We start from the raw sequence: 6,045 nt of genomic DNA, 5'->3' as shown, positions 1-6,045 counted from the left end.
CTTTATCTGTAAAGTCAATTAGGCCCTCAAACTTTATAAAGATGTAATTAGGTACATAAACATGTCAATTTAGTTCATAAAGACATAATTATCTATTAGTGACCTGTAATACTAGGTAAATATAAATGTCACTTTTTTCGCATAAAATGTGTCAAATAGGCAATCAAACTTTACCTTTAAAGTCAATTAGGCTCTCAAACTTTTTAAAGTTGCAAATACGTACATAAACATGTCAATTTAGTCATCAAAACATAATTACCTGTTAGTGACCTGTAATAACAGGTAAATACAAATGTCACTTTTGTTTTGCTTAAAATGTATCAAATAGGCCTTCAAACTTTACATGTAAAGTCAATTAGGCCCTTAAACTTTATAAAGTTGCAATTAGGTAATTAAACATGTCAATTTAGTTTATAAAGACATAATTACCTGTTAGTGACCTGTAACATCAGATAAATATAAATGTTACATTTTTGCAAAAAATGTGTCAAATAAACAATCAAACTTTACCTTTAAAATAAATTAGGCTCTCAAACTTTTTAAAGTTGCAAGTAGATACATAAAATTTTACATGTTAGTGATCTGTAATACCAGGTAAATATAAATGTCACTTTTTTTTTTCATAAAATATATCAAATAGACCATCAAACTTAATATGTAAAGTTAATTAGACCCTTAAACTTTTTAAAGTTGCAATTAGATACATAAACATGTCAATTTAGTAATCAAGGCATAATTTCTTGTTGGTGACCTGTAATACCCGGTAAATATAAATGTCTTTTTTTATTTTTGCATAAAATGTATCAAATAGGGAATCAAACTTTACATGTAAAGTCAATTAGGCCATCAAACTTTTTAAAGTTACAAATAGTTACATAAACATTTCAATTTAGTTCATCAAACATAATTACCTGTTAGTGACATGTAATTGCAGGTAAATATAAATATCACTTTTTTCCATAAAATGTATCAAATAAGCCATCAAACTTTATAAAGTTGTAATTAGGTAGATAAACATGTCAATTTAGTTCATAAAGACATAATTACCTGTTAATGACCTGTAATACCAGGTAAGTATAAATTTCAATTTATTTGCATAAAATGTTTCACATAAACAATCAAACTTTACCTTTAAAGTCAATTAGGCTCTTAAACTTTTTAAAGTTGCAAGTAGGTACATAAAAATGTCACATGTTAGTGACCTGTAATACCATGTAAATATAAATGTCACTTATTTTTTTGCATAAAATGTATCAAATAGGGAATCAAACTTTATTTGTAAAGTCAATTAGGGGCTCAAAATTTTTAAAGTTGCAATTAGATATACAAACATGTCAATTTAGTCTTCAAAGCATAACAACCTGTTGGTGGCCTATAATACCAGGTAAATATAAATGTCACTTTTTTTTTTTTTTTTTGCATAAAATGTATCAAATTGGCCTTCAAATTTTACCTGTAAAGTCAATTTGGCCCTCAAACTTTATAAAGTTGCAATTAGGTACATAAACATGTCAATTTAGTTATCCAAGACATAATTACCTGTTAGTGACCTGTAATACCAGGTAAATATAAATGTCACTTTTTTTGCATAAAATGTGTCAAATAAACAATCAAACTTTACCTTTAAAGTCAATTAGGCTCTCAAACTTTTTAAAGTTGCAAGTAGGTACATAAAAATGTCACATGTTGGTGACCTGTAATACCCGGTAAATATAAATGTCACTTTTTTTTTTTTTGCTTAAAATGTATCAAATAGGCCTTCAAACTTTACATGTAAAGTCAATTAGGCCCTTAAACTTTATAAAGTTGCAATTAGGTAATTAAACATGTCAATTTAGTTTATAAAGACATAATTACCTATTAGTGACCTGTAACTCCAGGTAAATATAAATGTCACTTTTTTTTTTTTGCATAAAATGTGTCAAATAGGCAATCAAACTTACCTTTAAAGTAAATTAGGCTCTCAAGCTTTTTAAAGTTGCAAGTAGGTACATAAAAATGTCACATGTTAGTGACCTGTAATACTAGGTGAATAAAAATGTCAATTTTTTTTTGCATAAAATATATCAATTAGACCATCAAACTCTATCTATAAAATCAATTCGGCCCTTAAACATTTTAAAGTTGCAATTAAATACATAAACATGTCAATTTAGTCATCAAGGCATAATTTCCTGTTGGTGACTTGTAATACCTGGTAATATAAATGTCACTTTTTTTCCATAAAATGTATCAAATAGGCCATCAAACTTTAATTGTAAAGTTAATTAGGCCTTCAAACTTTATAAAGTTACAATTAGGCACATAAACATGTCAATTTAGTTCATAAAGACATAATTACCTGTTAGTGACCTGTAATATCAGGTAAATATAAATGTCATTTTTTTTCATAAAATGTGTCAAATAGGCAATCAAACTTTACCTTTAAATTCAATTAGGCCCTCAAACTTTTTAAAGTTGCAATTAGATACATAAACATGTCAGTTTAGTCATCAAAGCATAATTACCTGTTGATGACCTGTAATACCAGGTAAATATAAATATCACTTTTTTTTTTTGCATAAAATGTATCAAATAGGCCTTCAAACTTTACATGTAAAGTCAATTAGGCCCTTACACTTTATAAAGTTGCAATTAAGTACATAAACATGTCAATTTAGTTCATCAAAACATAATTACATGTTAATGACTTGTAATATCAGGTAAATATAAATGTCACTTTTTTTTTTGCATAAAATATATCAAATAGACCATCAAACTTTATCTATAAAGTCAATTCGGCCCTTAAACTTTTTAAAGTTGCAATCAGATACATAAACATGTCAATTTAGTCATCAAGGCATAATTTCTTGTTGTTGACCTGTAATACCAAGTAAATATAAATGTCACTCTTTTTTTTGTATAAAATGTATCAAATAGGCCATCAAACTTTATTTGTAAAGTCAATTAGGCCCTCAAACTTTATAAAGTTGCAATTAGGTACATAAACATGTCAATTTAGTTCATAAAGACATAACTACCTGTTAGTGACCTGTAACTCCAGGTAAATATAAATGTCACTTTTTTTTTTGCATAAAATGTGTCAAATTGGCAATCAAACTGTAACTTTAAAGTCAATTAGGCTCTCAAACTTTTTAAAATTGCAAGTGGTGCATAAACATGTGACATGTTAGTGACCTGTAATACTAGGTAAATATAAATGTCACTTTTTTTTTGCATAAAATGTATCAAATAGGCCATCAAACTTTTTAAAGTTGCAATTAGATACGTAAACATGTCAATTTAGTCATCAAAGCATAATTACCTGTTGATCACATGTAATACCAGGTAAAATATAAATGTCACTTTTTTTTCTCCATAAAATGCATCAAATAGGCCTTCAAACTTTACATGTAAAGTCAATTAGGCCCTTAAACTTTATAAAGTTGCAATTAGGTACATAAACATGTCAATTTAGTTCATCAAAACATAATTACCTGTTTGTGACCTGTAATATCAGATAAATATAAATGTTACATTTTTGCATAAAATGTGTCAAATAAACAATCAAACTTTACCTTTAAAGTAAATTAGGCTCTCAAACTTTTTAAAGTTGCAAGTAGGTAATAATAAAAATGTCACATGTTAGTGACCTGTAATACCAGGTAAATATAAATGTCACTTTTTTTTTTTTTGCATAAAATATATCAAATAGACCATCAAACTTTATCTATAAAGTCAATTATGCCCTTCAACTTTTTAAAGTTGTAATTAGATAAATAAACATGTCAATTTAGTCATCAAGGCATAATTTCTTGTTGGTGACCTGTAATACCTGGTAAATATAAATGTCACTTTTTTTAGCATAAAATGTATCAAATAGGCCATCAGACTTTATCTGTAAAGTCAATTAAGCCCTAAAACTTTATAAAGTTGCAATTAGGTACATAAACATGTCAATTTAGTTCATAAAGATATCAAATAGACCATCAAACTTTATCTGTAAAGTTAATTAGGCTATTAAACTTTTTAAAGTTACAATTAGATACATAAACATGTCAATTTAGTCATCAAGGCATAATTTCTTGTTGGTGACTTGTAATACCAGTTAATATAAATGTCAATTTTTTTTTTCATAAAATATATCAAATAGACCTTCAAACTTTACTTGTAAAGTCAATTAGGCACTCAAACTTTATAAAGTTGCAATTAGGTACATATAAACATGTCAATTTAGTTCATAAAGACATAATTACCTGTTAGTGACCTGTAATACCAGGTAAATATAAAGTCTCCTTTTTTTTTGCATAAAATGTATCAAATAGGCAATCGAACTTTACATGTAAAGTCAATTAGGCCATCAAACTTTTTAAAGTTACAAATAGTTACATAAACATGTCAATTTAGTTCATCAAGCATAATTAGCTGTTAGTGACCTGTAATACCAGGTAATATAAATGTCACTTTTTTTGCATAAAATGTATCAAATAGGCAATAAAACATTACATGTAAAATCAATTACGCCCTCAAACTTTTTAAAGTTGCAATTAGATACATAAACATGTAAATTCATCAAGTCATAATTACCTGTTAGTGACCTGTAAAACCAGGTAAATATAAGTGTCATTATTTCTTCGTAAAATGTATCAAAGAGGCCATCAAACTTTACCTGTAAAGTCAATTAGGCCCTCAAACTTTATAAAGTTGCAATTAGGTTCATAAACATGTCAATTTAATTGATCAAGACATAATTACCTGTTAATGACCTGTAGTAACAAGTAAATATAAATGTGACTTTTATTTGCATAAAATGTATCAAATAAGACATGAAACTTTACCTGTAAAGTCAATTAGGCTGTCAAACATTTTAAAGTTGCAATTAGATACATAAATATGTCAATTTAGTTCATCAAAACATAATTACCTGTTAGTGACCTGTAATATCAGGTAAATATAAATGTCTTTTTTTATTTTTGCATAAAATGTATCAAATAGGGAATCAAACTTTACATGTATAGTCAATTAGGCCATCAAACTTTTTAAAGTTACAAATAGTTACATAAACATTTCAATTTAGTTCATCAAACATAATTACCTGTTAGTGAACTGTAATTGCAGGTAAATATAAATGTCACTTTTTTCCATAAAATGTATCAAATAAGCCATCAAACTTTATAAAGTTGTAATTAGGTAGATAAACATGTCAATTTAGTTCATAAAGACATAATTACCGGTTAATGACCTGTAATATCAGGTAAATATAAATTTCATTTTTTTTGCATAAAATGTATCAAGTAGGCAATCAAACTTTACATGTAAAGTCAATTAGGCCCTTAAACTTTATAAAGTTGCAATTAGGTACATAAACATGTCAATTTAGTTCATAAAGACATAATTACCGGTTAATGACCTGTAATATCAGGTAAATATAAATTTCATTTTTTTTGCATAAAATGTATCAAGTAGGCAATCAAACTTTACATGTAAAGTCAATTAGGCCCTTAAACTTTATAAAGTTGCAATTAGGTACATAAACATGTCAATTTAGTTTATAAAGACATAATTACCTGTTAATGACCTGTAATACCAGGTAAGTATAAATTTCAATTTATTTGCATAAAATGTTTCACATAAACAATCAAACTTTACCTTTAAAGTCAATTAGGCTCTCAAACTTTTTAAAGTTGCAAGTAGGTACATAAAAATGTCACATGTTAGTGACCTGTAATACCATGTAATATAAATGTCACTTTTTTTTTTGCATAAAATGTATCAAATAGGGAATCAAACTTTATTTGTAAAGTCAATTAGGGGATCAAAAATTTTTAAAGTTGCAATTAGATATACAAACATGTCAATTTAGTCTTCAAAGCATAACAACCTGTTGGTGACCTATAATACCAAGTAAATATAAATGTCACTTTTGTTTTTTTTTTTGCATAAAATGTATCAAATTGGCCTTCAAACTTTACATGTAAAGTCAATTTGGCCCTCAAACTTTATAAAGTTGCAATTAGGTACATAAACATGTCAATTTAGTTCATCAAGTTATAATTATCTTTTAGT

Source organism: Ipomoea triloba, chromosome 10 (genome assembly GCF_003576645.1).
Source record: "Ipomoea triloba cultivar NCNSP0323 chromosome 10, ASM357664v1".
Lineage (NCBI taxonomy): Eukaryota > Viridiplantae > Streptophyta > Magnoliopsida > Solanales > Convolvulaceae > Ipomoea > Ipomoea triloba.
Note: the sequence above shows the minus strand (reverse complement) of the source record.